The sequence below is a fragment of the Peromyscus californicus genome, unplaced genomic scaffold (assembly GCF_007827085.1).
Source record: "Peromyscus californicus insignis strain IS unplaced genomic scaffold, ASM782708v3 Scaffold_17__1_contigs__length_78620276, whole genome shotgun sequence".
In the NCBI taxonomy this organism is placed as follows: domain Eukaryota; kingdom Metazoa; phylum Chordata; class Mammalia; order Rodentia; family Cricetidae; genus Peromyscus; species Peromyscus californicus.
Window position 1 is genome coordinate 54,162,165 of NW_026294469.1, and position 15,494 is coordinate 54,177,658.

At 46.6% G+C, this 15,494-nt stretch overlaps 1 protein-coding gene across 21 annotated transcripts in view; it reads left to right on the forward strand.

Annotated features, from left to right (window-relative positions):
- The window catches only part of Znf532 (zinc finger protein 532), a 113,544-nt gene that overhangs the window by 25,834 nt on the left and 72,216 nt on the right, over positions 1-15,494 (forward strand). Inside the window, exon 3 of one of the 21 annotated variants that reach the window (XM_052742338.1) lies at positions 9,775-9,846. The exons of the other annotated variants lie outside the window; for them this stretch is intronic. The gene's annotated coding sequence lies outside the window, so the exon portion shown is untranslated. The remainder of the gene's footprint in view (positions 1-9,774; positions 9,847-15,494) is intronic. 21 annotated transcript variants of the gene reach the window in all.

Genomic DNA, 15,494 nt, shown 5'->3' on the forward strand with positions numbered 1-15,494 from the left:
AGAGAGACCCTGTTTTAAGTACAAAGCAACAACACGGAGCTTGTGATGTTGAGAGTTCCGTAGGCATGCATATTTACGCTCATGTATGGTCAAAGCTCTCTATCCCAGATGTTACCAGAGCTTCTCTCACGTGAATTAGCATCCCCCAGGCCTTTTGCTGGGCTTTAGAGTATTGGTAAGGAACATAGCCCACAATTACAGTGGAAGAGAGTCGGTCCATTTCAATGAATGGGTGAGTTAAGCTCCCTCCTACAGTGCTACATGGGTGTTGAATTGAGAGTAGACTAACAGAACAGCTGTGGTCGTTGGCTAGGTGGGCCTAAACGGGGGCAGGGGCACCCTGGCTGCAGCAGAATAAAGAGGTAGGATTTGGGTCCTGCCGCAGGCGGGGGAGAGGGTGACGCGTGGCTCGTGGTTTTTGTGGTGCTCCATGCACATGGCATCGTAAGGGGCAGGCTTGCCAGATAACTGCAAGCATGTCATCGCCGCTTATCGACTCAGCACTTTCTGATTTGTACTTCAAAGAGGAAAAAACCCCCAATAATTAGAAGTTTCTGTGGGCTGCTTTAGACACCAGCGACCATTTCCCTGTTATTAAGTTAATGATTAGCTTTTAGAAATGAGGTAATCGGGAAACTACATCCAGTTTTGGGCCCAAGTGCTTACTACTAAATATATTGATATTGCTTGACCTAACGCCACCTGTGAAATGGTTTGTGAAATGATATTTTGTGTATGTCTGAAGGGTTTGCCTCGTGCTGTTGGTGGCATAAGCCAGAGAGCTGTGATTCCATGGGGAGAATGACTCCTGCCTTTACCTAACTGTAAATCCCTTGGGTGATACCTGAATTTTCTGGTCCTTCAGGAACACTAAGAAAATGTGCTGGGCGGTGGTGGCACACGCCTTTAATCCCAGCACTTGGGAGGCAAAGCCAGGATCTCTGTGAGTTCGAGGCCAGCCTGGTCTAGAGAGTGAGTTCTAAGACAGCCAGGGCTGTTTCACAGAGAAAGCCTGTCTTGGAAAACCAAAAAAGAAAATGTTCCTTGGGCTAGGTGGCTTTTCCTGGCCTGTGACTGCAGTCTTTGGGAGTAGGTAGAGGAACCCCGTTAGACTCCAACACAGAGGAGGAAAGTGCTCAGCAGTCTGTCTCTCAGCGCCTGCTTGGTGCTCTGCTGGCCTGGTCTGGCCTCTCAGCCCCTCAGTCTTCACTGTTGATTTATTTTTCTTCTTTGCTGTATCGTCCTGACTGGCCCGAAACTCACTGTGTAGACTAGGCTAGCTTTTCTCTGTGACCTCCTGAGTGCTAGACTACAGGTGTTTACTATACCCGCCTAGCCCTGTGCGCAGAAGTATACACATGTGATTTTCATCTTGCCATTGAGAATGGAAAGAATTCCTTCTGTCCAGGAGTTTAAATAGTAGAATGATGAGTACTGTTCTTACTGCTCCAGCCAGGAACCCCTTGCTTGTTCTGGGTATTACAGGTGTATCTTGTGGGTGTAGGCATACCAGCCTCCTTATTCCTTCCCAAAATCATTGACCCCTGTTGTTCAAATCTTAGATGGTCTTTTAATAAAAAACCCAGAGCCAGATATCAGAGTGAAAGCTGAAAGATCACGGATGCAGAACAGCCAGCCACTAGTTCTTACCTCTACGAAATCCTCAGCCTAAAGAGAGTGAGTTCCTGTTTCCTCACGCCTTATATACCTTTCTCTGCTCTGTCATATTATTTCCTGGGATTAAAGACATGTGTGCTTCCCAAACAAAGGCATGAGATCTCAAGTGCTGGGATTAAAGGTGTGTGCCACCACTGCCTGGCTGTTTCTCTCCTGTACTGGATCAGTCTCATGTAGCCCAGTGTGGCCTTGAACTCACAGATCTTTGCACCCCGAGTGATAGAGTGCTAGGATTAAAGGTGTGTGGCACCACTGCCTGACCTCTGTGTCTAATCTAGACCCCTGTTGGAGCTTTGATCTCCTTCTTACCTTTTCATTAGAAGCTAACTCCTTGGTAGGTTTTCAGGCATTCCTTGGAATTTTATTTTATTTTTTTATTTATTTATTTTTTTATTTACTTATTTATTTCCTTGGAATTTTATAAACAGAGCTGGCCTACTATCTGTTTTTTGGGTTTTTTTTTTTTCCTAGTTCAGTTTTGTTCCTTACTTGGGGTATTTTATAAATTAACATATATTCCAAGGTTTTGATAACCCCTTGAATCCTAGGAGTTTGTGGCCTTTTAAGTGTTCTATAACTCAGTATCGGAGAAAAGGACTTGTGCATGTCAAAGAAATTGCCTTCCCCTTCCTTCTCCCTCTGTCTGCATGGCTTGAGGCCATTGGCAGAGGCTTCTGATGGGTCTCTCTATAAGTGGTTGTGTGGTTTGACCCATACCGCGTGCACACCTTGGCCTATCCATGGGGTGCCAGACACAGAAGGTATCGGTGCCTCACTGCTGAGCGGTAGCCAGGTCTTCTCCTGGAGACTTGACTGCAGACTAGCAGACCTGTCTGGAAGGTGGTATGCCCCTGTCCTTGTTAGGTCACTGTTGCTGTGATGAAACACCTGACCTGAAGCAAGTCGGGGAGGAAAGAGTTGATTTGGCTACTCCTCCATAGCACTGTCCATCACTGAAGGAAGTCAGGACAGGAACTCAAGCAGGGCAGGATTCCAGAGACAGGAGCTGATGCAGAGGCCACGGAGGGGTGCTGCTTACACTTGCTCATCATGGCTTGCTCAGCCTGCTTTCTTATAGAACCCAGGACCATCTGCCCAGGGGTGGCCTTACCCACAATAGGCTGGGCCCTTCCCCATCAATCACTAGTGAAAATGCCGAACAGCCTTGCCTGCAGCCCAGTCTTATAGAGGCATTTTCTTAATAGAGATTCCCATCTCTCAAATGACTAGCCTGTGTCAAGTTGACATAAAACTAGCCAGCACACTTCCAAAGCACAGCTTACCCTGAGATGCCCTTAGGAGTGAAAGGTCAGATAGATTTGCTAAACATCTCACCCCCCAGCTCTTTTCTGCCCAGCAGACTGCACATTGACACAGTAGAAGATCCAGAGCGCGTGGGAAGAAGACTTAGGCAAGAGCATTAAGAAGGCAGAGGCTGCAGGGCTGGGGAGAGACGGCTCAGCAGGTAAAAGCACTTGCTGCTCTTGTAAATGACCTGGGTCCAGTTCCCAGCATCTGCGTCAAGCAGCTCACAACTGCCTCTGACTCCTGTTACTGGGGATCCTATGTCCTCTTCTGACCTCTGAGGGTACCTGCATACACATGGCACACAAACATACTCAGGCCCCTACACACAAACTAAAATAAATCTGAGAAAGAGGAGAAGGAGGAGGAGGAGAAGAAGAAGAAGATTGAGGAAATCTTGTGCTAAAAAATCCAGTTGAAACCCTGGGCCTTGGCCCCTCAGTGCCTGTATATAGGAGACACTTTGGAACTAGCAGGTGACGTGGTGGGTGGTGCTGACTCTGGCCTGAGGTTGGCCCCCTGTGTCTCTTCCGCTCTCCCCTGTGCATATGTCAGCATGTGTTTCTAACGTCTTTCCTTCCTTCCTTCTTTTTTGTGTGTTAGGCAGTCAGATCTGGGGGGCCTCATGCTTTCCAGGTATCACCCCACTGTGGGTCTGCACCCGTCGCTCCTGCAGTCCTCAGTGTTAATCCAGTGTAAGCCGACCTCCCCCTTCTGTCTCACGTGTCAGTGGTGGTTTTGGGTTTTAGGGTTTTTTGCATAGGGTTGCTCCGTGTGGCACAGCTGCTTTTGAACTCTCTGTCCATCTGCCGCAGCCTTCTCAGTGCTAAGTTGCAAGTTCGTGCCACTGTGGTTGGCAAAACACGGCCCTCTTTATTTTTTGTGTTGTTAAGGATGGAAACGAGTTCCTCCCGTGTGAGGCAAATGAGCTATCACTGAGCTATGTCTCTAGTCCTGGCTGTTTTCTGTTTATATATTTACTTTTTTATTTTAAGACAGTCTTATTGTGTAGCTGTGGCTGGCCGGGAACTTGCTATGTAGACCAGGGCGGCCTCAAACTTAAAGAATCCACTGGTCTCTGCCTCCTGAGTGCTGAAGGGGTTTGCCACTACACATGGTCCCACTTAGTGGTTTTTTGTTTGGTTTTTTATTAAACTTTTTTTTTTTTTTTTTGAGACAGGGTTTCTCTGTGTAGGTTTGGCTGTCCTGGAACTGCTCTGTAGTCTAAGATGGGCTTGAACTCAGAGATCCACCTGCCTCTGCCTCCAGAGTGCTGGGATTAAAGGTGTGTGCACCACCACCATCAGGCTTCTTTTTAGATTTTTGCAATGCTGAGGATTGAACCCAGAACCTTGAACAGTTAACAAGTGCTGTATTGCTGAGATACAGCCCCAGCCCAGTTTAAAAAAAATTTTTTTATTGTAGTCAAATATACATTGCATAATATTCATGATATTTATCCATTCATAAGAATATAGTTCAATTATGTGATACAAGTTACTCACAATAAACTTTTTTTTTGTCATATTAACAAACAGACCGTATTGAACTAAACAGTCCGTCACCCTCCCTTCTCCTTCTCCTCCCTGAGCCTCTGGGGGTTCCTGTAACCAGCTAGACTCCACCTGTATCTGGGATGAAAAGGTAGGGAGGCAAAGAGTGTTGGGGCATATGCCATATCCACCCACCTCCCCATCCATCGACCTGTGCCCTTTGACCTCGGTGGGAATATGGCTTTACAGAGCCCTTCCTGTGCTTTTCTTTTGTTCCTCACTGATTTGGCTGTAAACCACCTCAAGTTAAATACCTCTTCTAAAGGTATTTAACAATAATAAAAAATGACGCTGATGCATGCTTTATATCAGTATTTAAAGCATAAGTAAATTGAAAGGACCTGGAGCAGCTAGTCTGCTCCTGCACCTGCAACTAGTCTGGTGGTGATGTCACAGGCTCTAGATGGGAGGAGGAGGCTGCCACATGCAGCAGATGATGGGCATGACAAAGCAAAATTGTGAGGGAAGAGACCTCGGTGCTGGGTGATCCAGGGCTGGCAGCCTGGCCTTTGTTCTAGGATCAGGTCTTCGGTTGTAAGGTTTTTTTCTCTTTCCTTTCTGCTTTTCCCCTAGGACTTGAGCAGCTACACAAATTCTCTAGGTTGGATTTCCCCTTTGATTTGGGCTTGGTCTAAAAGGGATTCTTATTAACATTTCATTATGTGGGCTTTAGATTTGGAAAGTTTAACACCAGTGTACTCCTGTGTCTGAACTAATAGATGATTTCTAAACTATGCAGTTTATCTGGGATATAAGTAAGGTAAAACACTTCGATCTTACAGCTTTCCCTCCCTTCCCACCTCCTTCCCTTTATAACCCCCCCAACCCCGTCACTCGGTAAATGGGTTGTAAATGCCTTGAAGGGGGCGGTATATATATCTGTTCTACATATTCATGAAATTTGATTTTGCAACCTAAAATCTCTATTTCTGAGGTGTGTCAGGTACTTAACATTGTCTGACAAATAACAGAATTTGTTGTCAGTTTTGAGACAACACTCAGATGCTCAGGGAGTTATAGGGGTGAATTATTCACAGGTTGGATTTGCATTTGTGTTTTGGATGAATGAGACTCAAGAGCAGTCTTTTAATCTTTAAGTGTTTTACATGGAAGGAAGACACAAAAGTTAAGCTTGTTAGGTATCTTTTCAACACTTTTTTTTGGGTAGGAATAATGCATGTATGGATATTAAAAAATGAATAAAACGTTCCATTCATAATCCCCATAGGTAGTGAGTGTGAAGTTTTTGGTCTGTTTTGTTATTGACTTGTCATTCTTCTGTTTGGACTTGGTTTTGATGTCCATGTCGTAAGCCTGGACTGATGAGGAGGACCTGGACACTGTCCTCTGTCTCCTACTGTGTGTCCTGGAATAAGAGGCCTCCTCTGCCTGATGCATTAAGTAAGAGTCACAGGGACAATGATAGCTATAGTCTCCCTGCCAGCTTGGTCTTATGACCTGGGGCAAGAGCACAAATGGAGAGCAGATGGCTAAATATTTAAACGGTGAAATTAAATATTTAAAACAGACATTTAAATATTTAAAAGGTATATACCATATACCTAAATATTTAAAAGGTTTAAATCATGCTCTGTTGCCTGGGCCTGGTGTCCACTCGGGACTAAAATGCCTTTCCAAGCAGCTCCCTCCACGCCAGTGTCCGACTACAGTGTCTAACTTAGGCTTGGCCAGCATGCCTGGATTCCCATGAGCTGGAATGGCAGTGGGATCAGCTGGGCAGGCCCCTGAGAGCACTGGGGTCTGAGCCGAAGCTTTCCAGGGAGCCTGGATAGCTATTCTCCATCCGGATAACTTCCCGTGTTTTCCCCATTTTGTGCTCCACCCCCAGCTGCCTTCTACATGCTGAGCTCCAGTCCAGCAGGGCTACATGACACTCTGTCTCAAAAGCAAAACAAACAAAATACCCCCCCCCAAACAAATTGCCCCCCAAAACCCCGCCCCAATAAAAAACAGAATTGGACAAATAGAGTAAACTGAGCTTGAGATGGATGGATTGCCCAGAGCATGGGTGGGGTGTGAGGATCTCTTTGGGCAAAGTTTCCATGTGTGCTTGGTTGTGGGGACAACTTGATGACACCAGACACCCCTTCCAGCTGTGTGCGGGACAAGTCTGGGCCAGCGAGGGCTGTGACATGTGCTGTGTTGCTTTGTTGCTGAGCTTCAGGTTGCCAGGTTGTGCAGATTGTTATGCCCAGATAGTGGGGACACCCAGAAGACCACCGCGGACACCAAATCCCATGTGTAAAAGCAGAGCCTTTATTCAAGCTCAAGCTTGGACCTTCCATGTGTGTTCAAGGCAGCAGTAAGTTCGGAGAGTGCAGAGCCAAGGCAGGGTGGAGTTTTTATCATAGTAGGGGTTTCAGGTGAGGAGATCAGCGTTCAGGACCCTGATTGACAAGGTGCATCTTGGTAAAAGGGAATTGGGTGTGTGCTTGGGCTAAAGGACACCTGGTGATATCTTATAATGGAACGAAATGTTTAGAATGTCAGGTACTTTCCCCTCAGATGCTGGCCCTCCCTGGGTGAGGTCAGCTTATGGCTTTTCCTGGGGACCCTGTATTACCTGCCAGTAAGCCTGTCATGGCAGCTGTGTGGTCAAGCTGTTTTGCGCCCCCCCACACACACACAGATGAAGAATACAAGATGTCCAAATGAACTAGGGGACACACTTAATACAAAGGCTGCTTATCTGAAGCTCCCATGTTGTTGGGCCTCCTGCATCTTCTCTGGTGGTACCTAATAGGTATTCTGTACCCCATAGTAGGTTTCTCCACCAACACAGTAAGCCAGAACAAGCTGAATTAAAAAGTTCATGTGGCGATTGGGGGCTATGATGCATCCTCCACAAGCTGGGTTTGTGCCCATCATGGTAGACTGGGTCTTGAGCAGCTAGTAGCCTAGGGGAGGAGCCGCCGCCATGGCCCAGAATGCGGAATCTGGGCTTTCTGGGTGTTTCTCTGAGAGGGTGGGGTTTGGAGAGAGAACTGGAGATTCCAGACAAACAGCACCATCTTGGCTTTGGCTGGGAAGCTATTCTTCAAGTTGGCTTTGGCTGGGAAGCTATTCTTTTAATTAATTTCTGTGATATCTAACTTCCTGTACTTTTTATTTTCTAGAATACTCTAAGCTAGCTGTATTCAATTGTTGATTTTCATGCATTTTTTTTTTTTTTTTTTTTGGAGATAGGGTTTCTCTGTGTAACAACCCTGGCTATTCTGGAACTCACTCTGTAGACCAGGCTGGCCTTGTGGAGATTCACCTGCCTCTGCCTCCAAGTGCTGGGATTAAAGGCGTGCTCCACCACCACTGGCCACTTATTTTTCCCCGTATTGTCTGTGTTATTTACTTTTCTATTCCTTGATGAAACATCACGACCAAGGCAGCTTATAAAAGGAAAGGTTTGTTTGGGTGGGGCTTATAGCTCCAGAAGGATAAGAGTCCATCATCCTCACAGGATGGGGAAACATTGTAACAGGCAGCCTGGGGTTGGAAGCTGAGAGCCAAGGACTCATCTTGAATCACACACAGGAAGTGGGGAGCTAACTCAAAATGATGGAGTCCTTTAAACTTTCAAAACCTACCCTTAGTGATGTATTTCTTCCAACGAGGCCACATCTGAGCCTCTCCAAACAGTGTCACTAAGTGTCAGAGCTTATGGGGGACATTTCATTCAAACCACTACACTGTCCATATTTCTCTTCTCTCTGAGAGACCTTGGTTTCTCTGCCCCTGTCCTCACGCCCACCCCACCCTTTTATCTTTTATTTCGTTATGAATACTTATTTCTAGAGGTTCCTTCATAGCTCCTGTTTTCTCCAGGGTACTGTTGGTTGCAGTGGTGATCAACACCTTGGAGCCATGTTTGTTCCCTTCTTTTTCCTGCCTTTTGCTTTTCATTAATTCCCATCTCATTTTCACTGGACGCTCCCTCCTGTTGATCTGTGAAAACCTGCTGGGAGCTACACCTGCGGGCGGGCGGGCGGGCGGGCGGGCGGGCGGGGCCTGTCCTGTGGTGGGGGGCTTCTCTGTGGTTCCCCAGGAACTGGCCCCTCCCACCTGGAAGACCTAGGGTCTCTTCACCAGACCTGTGCCTCCTAGGACCTAGGAGACATTTTAGATTCCTGCCATGCAACCTACAATTTGGCTTTTGTGGAGGAAATGGACGGTGACTTTCCATGTTCTTTCTCATATCTTTCTCTGGTAGGGCCACCTTGGCTTTGGTGGCCTAAAGAGGTCCCCCTCTCTGTGCATGGGTGTAGGAATGGGCTGCCTAGTGGAGTCCCTTCCATCCAGCCCAGCTCTCAGCCCCACTCACTTCCTTCCATGCTCTGTTTTCCTCTGGGAGATCAGAGACTCAGCATCCTCTACCTGTGCCGCCTCTCTGAGCTCTGGCTGGGGTGAAGCAGGTGCTTCCTGATCTCTTCCCACGCGTTACCCATGCTCATGACTCCATTTTATTACCATGGCATTCAGCACCTAGAACATATTCCGATTACACTTGCTTAGACTTAATTCACATACTATACAATAAATCATTAAAGTGTGTGTTCAGTGGTTTTCAGCACATTCTTCATCACTGTGGTCAATAATAGGACATTTTGATGATTACCTCATGAAGAAAACCTGTGCTTTTCACTGCCACTGGTTCTCCCAAGGCCCTGCCCCTAAACAATTACTTAAAAAATTACTTATTATTTTTATTTCTTGTGGTGCTGGGAATAGAACCTCACATAATTGGTAAGTGCTGTGCCCCTAAGCTATACACAGCCCCTGATTACTTGTTTATATTTTTCTATTTTATTTTGTTTTTGTTTTTTGAAACAGGTTCTCATTATGTAAGGCCTGGCTGGTCTGGAACTTACTTGCTGTATAGACCAGGATGACCTTGGACTCACAGAGATCCACATGCTACCTCCTGAGTGCTGGGATTAAGGGCGTGTGCTGCCACACCCAGCCTTGTTTATATCTTTAAACAGCAACAACATTTTAAAGTATATGTATCTTGCTTGCGTGTACGTCTATGAACTGTGTTCATGTATGGTGCCGTTGGAGGCCAGAGAGGTCATCTGATGTACTGGAACTAGAGCTTCAGACCGTTGTGAGCTGCATGTGGGTGCTGGGAATTGAACCAGGTCCTCTGGAAGAGCAGCTCTTAACTCCTGAGCCATCTTGTCAACCCCTTGTTCATATCTTTACAAATACTTTTACTATTTTATAGGGTTTCAGGAGGAACAAGAAAGGAACCCGTGCGTTCATTCCTCTCTGTTTCTGACCCTGAGGTATCATATTGGTAAGAGGAGATGCAAAACCAAGCAGCTGTTACTTAGACAGTTTGGAAACCATTTTTCTCTGTCTTCTCTGCCTTCCCCTCTCTCCCTTCATTTTCCTTTCCTATCTCCTTTCCACTGCTTCCCTTGGTTAAAGGTGTGTGTGTGTGTGTGTGTGTGTGTGTGTGTGTGTGTGTATGTGGGAGTGTTGGTGTTTTGCTTTCATTTATGTCTGTGTACTATATATGTGCTTGGTACCTGAGGAAATCAGAAGACAGCATCTGATCCCTGGGACTGAAGTTCCATACAGATAGTTGTAAGCCACCATGTGGGTTCTGGGAATTAAATCCTAGGTTCTCTGAAAGAGTAAAAGCAGCAGTGTTCTTAACCACTGAGCCATCTCTCCAGTCCCATTCCTTTAACTTGTTTTTTTTTTTTAAAGACAGAGCCCTGGATGGCCTGGAAGGAACTTGGTATGTAGACCAGGGTGGCCTCAAACTCACAGAGAGCTAGCTAGTGGCCTGCCTCTGCCTTCCATACCTGGCCTCCGTTAATCTTTTGAGACAAGGTTTCATGTTGCATCAGCTGACCTTGAACTCACTGTGTGTTTATTTAGTCAAGGCTGCTGTGAACTCTTGCCCACATGTCCCCTTCCACAGCTTTGCAGACACACAGTGCAGCTAGGCCTGGCTTTAGACGTGGCTGCTTATTTCCATGGCCTTTTGCCCACCATTCTTGGGAAAGAATGTTGTGGTTTTAACTTTGCTCGACCTAGAGGTCCTTGCTCTTTCAAGCTCCCTCGCCTAACTATTTATAACACCCATATTGCTTAAGAGTTAACCAAAGTCCATGCCTTCTGTGGATTTCCTTTATTTTTAACCTCATGTCCTTTTGGTTTCTGGAGCTGTCCAATCTCAAATCTCTGCAGGCTCCTCTGGGCTTGCCCAATTTGATGACCCTGACAGTTTTGAGGAACGGTCAGGGATTTTGTGAGTGTCCCTTGGTGGCATTTGTCTGATGCTCAGGCTAGACACTGTGCTTCTGGGAGATAATGTGCCATTCTTACCCAAGCACACTGTAAACATGACTTGTCCTACTTGATGGTGACCTTGGTGGCCTTGCAAGGTAGTGTTGACAGGTATCTACACTGTAAAATTCCCCCTTCCCCCTTTTTCCTCTTTCTATACTGAACTTTTGGGAAGATAAGTGGGTAGCTGTTTTCTGTAAGTGGGTTTCATTATTTATGTTATTTATTTATTGGTAGTTTTGTTTGTTTCTTGTTTTATCTTTGAGACAGGGTTTCACTGTGTAGCCCTGGCTGGCTTGGAACTTGCTTTGTAGACCAAGCTGGCCTTGAACTCAGAGCCTCTGCCTCCTGGATGCCAGTATTTAAGGCTATCACTACTGTGCCTAGTGGTTTGTTTTTATTTTTTGATAGTGCTGGGTATGGAACCTAAGTTCTTCCACAGGCTTGTAATTCTGCACAGGAGATAAGTCCACTTTAAAAAATTATTATTGTTTGTGATTGTGATGTCCATATGTGTGTCTGTGCCGTGGGTGGGTGGGTCAGCGGACTACAGAGAACAGCTTCAGAAAGCCAGTTCTCTCTTTTTCACCATGGGCTCAAGGGGTTGAGCGCAGGTCAGCTGGTCAGGCTTGCACAGTGTGCCTGCCCCTTGTGCCCTTTGACCTTCTGAGCTAGTCTCTCCTCATCGACTTTCATTCTGCTTCTTCAGTCACTCAGGTCACGTGGGCGCACGGCTTCTTCCTGCATCCCGGGGCTCTAAGCCGCTGTTGCCTTTTGTGTTCTCTATGTAGGTTTTTTTTTTTTTTTTTTTTTTTAATTCGGGAGGTGGTGTGTTTAAGTACTCTATAAAATGTGAGTGAGTATATTGCCTGCATGTGTGTCTGTGCACATGTGTGCCTGTTACTGCAGCTTGTGGGACGTTTGACTATCCTGGAGGAATACGCCTCTGTGAATTGTGCTTTAATCGTGGTTCAGGGGCTGCAGAGACGGGAGCTCTGCTGGGCCCACTGCCTGAGCATCCTCATCCATTCTCTGGTCCTTTGTGTTGCGGCCTCTTTCTGATCCCTGCTGAGGCTCACATGGACATTCCCCTGGCCTCATTTCCAGATCACAGCCATGGCAGTCGTGCTCTAGGATGTGGTCCTGACTGTAGGCCTGGGCCTTTCTGTGCTTATGGTATGGATGAAAAGGGTAGCGGCCCTGAGATTCTCTGACCACTGGTCTTTACTGTTTGGGTGTGTGTTTGCTGTCTTTTGTGTATGTGTTTGATCATCACAGGTTCCTTCAAAGACCGTCACCCATCTCTGTATTCCAGTTACAGTCACCCTGTTGTTTATTTTTACCGTGTGTGTGTGTGTGTGTGTGTGTGTGTGTGTGTGTGTGTGTGTGTGTGTGTGTTTGCCTGCACGTGTATACATACGGGTCCCGTGTGTGCCTGGTGCCTGTGTGTGGAGGTCAGAAGTTGGATCTTGTGAAAATGGAGTCACAGACGGTCATTAGCTGCCATGTGCTCAGAGTTCTCTGTAAGAGCGGCCTGCTCTTGACCACTGAACCATCTTTTTTAGCCCCCTTGTTTATTTACTTACTTGTTTAGGGACAGAGTCTTGCTGTGTGGCCCAGGTTAGCCTCAAACTTTCATTTTGCCATAGCCACCTTAGTTCTGGGATTACAGTGTGGGCTACCATGCCCAGTTTATCTTCCAAAAAAAAAAAAATCCTTATTGTTTTAAGTAAAAAAATTTGGTCAGAGCTGGGCGGTAGTGGTGTACGCCTTTAATCACAGGCAGAAGCAGGTGGATCTCTGTGAGTTCAAGGCCAGCCAGCCTGGTCTACAGAGTGAGTTCCAGGACAGGCTCCAAAGCTATACAGAGAAACCTTGTTTCAAAAAACCAAAAAAAAAACCAAAAAAAAAAAAAAAATTTGGTCAGGAACTCAAGGAGCGAAGCGGGTCCTGGAGTGGACTCTTCCTGGAAGGGGTACCGTGCCCTCCACCTGCCTGTGATGCATTGGTAGCTGGGCCATTCAACGTTCATTCCCTTCCCTAGGGTTTGTCTGCAGATGCTCGAGGCTGCACTCCTCTGAGAGGTGATGGCAGTGTAGACTGGTACTCTCTGTAGAACCACAGAATGAAGGAAGCGGAAATGCATCGGGTTCATTCCCTGAACAAGTAATCCTCATACAGCTAGTAAGCCAAGGCAAGGAGAAAGTTTTAACTTTTACAAGAACTACATTTATTTATTCATTTTTTGATTTTATGTGGGGTGTGGACGTCCAAGGACAATTTGCAGGATTTGGTTCTCTCTTTCTACATGTGGCGTCTGGGCATTGGATTCAGGTCCTCAGACTTGCAGGGCGAATGCCTTTACCCACTGAGCCATCTTGCCAGCCCAAGTTTAAACAAATAATGATATGGAAATTGAAATATAAGGCGTCCTTTGTGGCCTTCGGCATTAGCTAATCAGTATTTGTAGGTTGGGCTTCAAGATGCACTGAAAATAACTGATGTACACTGGCAGCAGCGAACATTTTTGTAGCCTCTTGTGAAGTCATTTTGGCATTTGTGTTTATGGGTCTGAAGAGATGGCTGACAGTGCAGCCCACATCAGGGAGCTGTTGGCATTCCTCTCAGGGAGATTCATAATGTTCAGTAGCATAATAGAGGCTGTAAATGAAAGCTGATGAACTCAGAAGAAGTCAGCATCGCTCTTGTAATCTCTGTGTCTTTGTGAAAACCTCGAAACGTCCTTCAGAAGCAGAACCGCGCTAGTTCCCGAAAGCCTGCCTGAGGGCTCAGGTGTTTCCTAGAGAAGGTAAACGTCACTGGCAAAGCACAAGTAGGGCTTGAAGGGGGAGCGGGTTTGGGGTCCACAAGAGCTGCTGATGTGAGCAAGAGAGTGTGGTATAATGTCAAACTGGCTGTTGGTAGCATGGCTCTTGGTTAGAGCTAGGGCTGACCACAGAAAGGTGTGAGAGCCTGTGAGATTGTTGTGACGTGTAGGGTGCAGAGGTTGCCTTTGAACAGGAGAGAGAGGTAGCTAGGAGACTGAACAGATCTTGGGAGTGGGAGAGAGCAAGTTTCCAGGAAGTTAGTTAAAACTAAACAGGCCTCTGGTGGTGGTGTTAAACTGCAGGAGGAAAGCATTCCTGGAAGATAGAATTCTGCAGAAAGGCTATAAGCAGCCAGAAAGATCAGGGGCAGTCTGAACAGGGACGAGAGAACATGCGCACACTTTGAATTCATCTCTTCAAGTTGTTTTGAGTGGCATTGGAGGTCACACGCCTCCCACCCCCCCACCCCACCCCAGGCTAGGCACTGCTCTACTCCAGCCTTTTCTAACTGAGACACTGCTGTCCTTCTGCAGTAGTGATGTAAGGTGAATATCCCTGTCTCAAGTATCTGACATCAGACGTATTTCAAACTCTGGAAGTCCTTGGGTTCTGTAATGCCCATGTGAACTTTGCTGGTGGACACCCGAGTTAGTCAGCTCTGTACTGCTTGATGAAATACCCGAGAAACCCACGGAATAGGAACAAGGCTTGTTTTGGCTTGTGGTTTAAGAGGTTTTTCTGTCCGGACCCTATTAGTTCCGGCCTATGAGGAGGAGGAGGGACTTTACGACAGGAGGCATTGGGGCAAATCTCTAACCCCATTGTGACTAGGAAGCAGACAAAGAGGCTGTCTTGTCCTCTCAAGGACACACCCCAATGACCTAGTTACTCCAGCTAGTACCCTCCTGAGGTTTCCCTACACCTCTGAAGAGTGCCCCAGCAGGGGTGAGTCCTTCAGTATCCTAAAGTTTCTCCTACCACGTGGGGAAGAATCCTCCGACCCTTGCAATCTAAGCTGTTATATTCCTAATCTTAAAATCCCCAAATCACAGAACTCCAAAAGAACTTGCAGTGTATGTATGATGCTCAACGCTTTGGGGTTGAGAGCATTTCATAATTTGAGTTTCCAGATTAGGAATGTGCAGCTTGTGTTCAGTGACAGGATGTACTTTGGATGTACTTGTTGAGAAGACGCTTGTGTTGCTGTTTTGATGGTCAGTGTGACTGGAGTTGAGAAGTGCTTAGCAACCTCTGCGTATGTCTCTGGGGGAGTTTCCAGAGAAGACTGACTGGGCAGCAGCGTCTTGAGGTAGGAATCACAGGTGAAGTGAGAGGAGGAAGGGGAGAGCCCACTAATGCAGGCCTCCTCCCTCGGCCTCCTAGGTACCGAGAGGTAGGTAGCCTCTTCAACATGCTTCTGCCGCCAAGGACCCAGAGTGAATGGAGTGCAGGATTGTGGACTAAAACACACTGTGTGCAGAACTAAGTCTTTCTTGTCTTCATCACAGAGATCCAAAGTCTGCTGAACCCAGAGACATTCCGGGAGGTGTTAGGGGACCACCCTAGTCACCAGCTGGTTATAGTGTGTAGTGCAGCCAGATCACACAGCCTAGAGGTTTCTGTTTGAGCTAGGGTCTGTTGTAGCCCAGACTGGCCTAGAGTTTGCAATCATGCTTCAGATCTTTGCAGGCTGGGACTTTTGTTTTTTTAATTTTAGAATAATTTTTACTTATAGAAAAGTTGTAAAATTAGAGTTTCCAGCCGGGTGGGGATGGTGCACGGAGAGGTAGGCAGATCTCTGGTGAGTTCAAGGCCA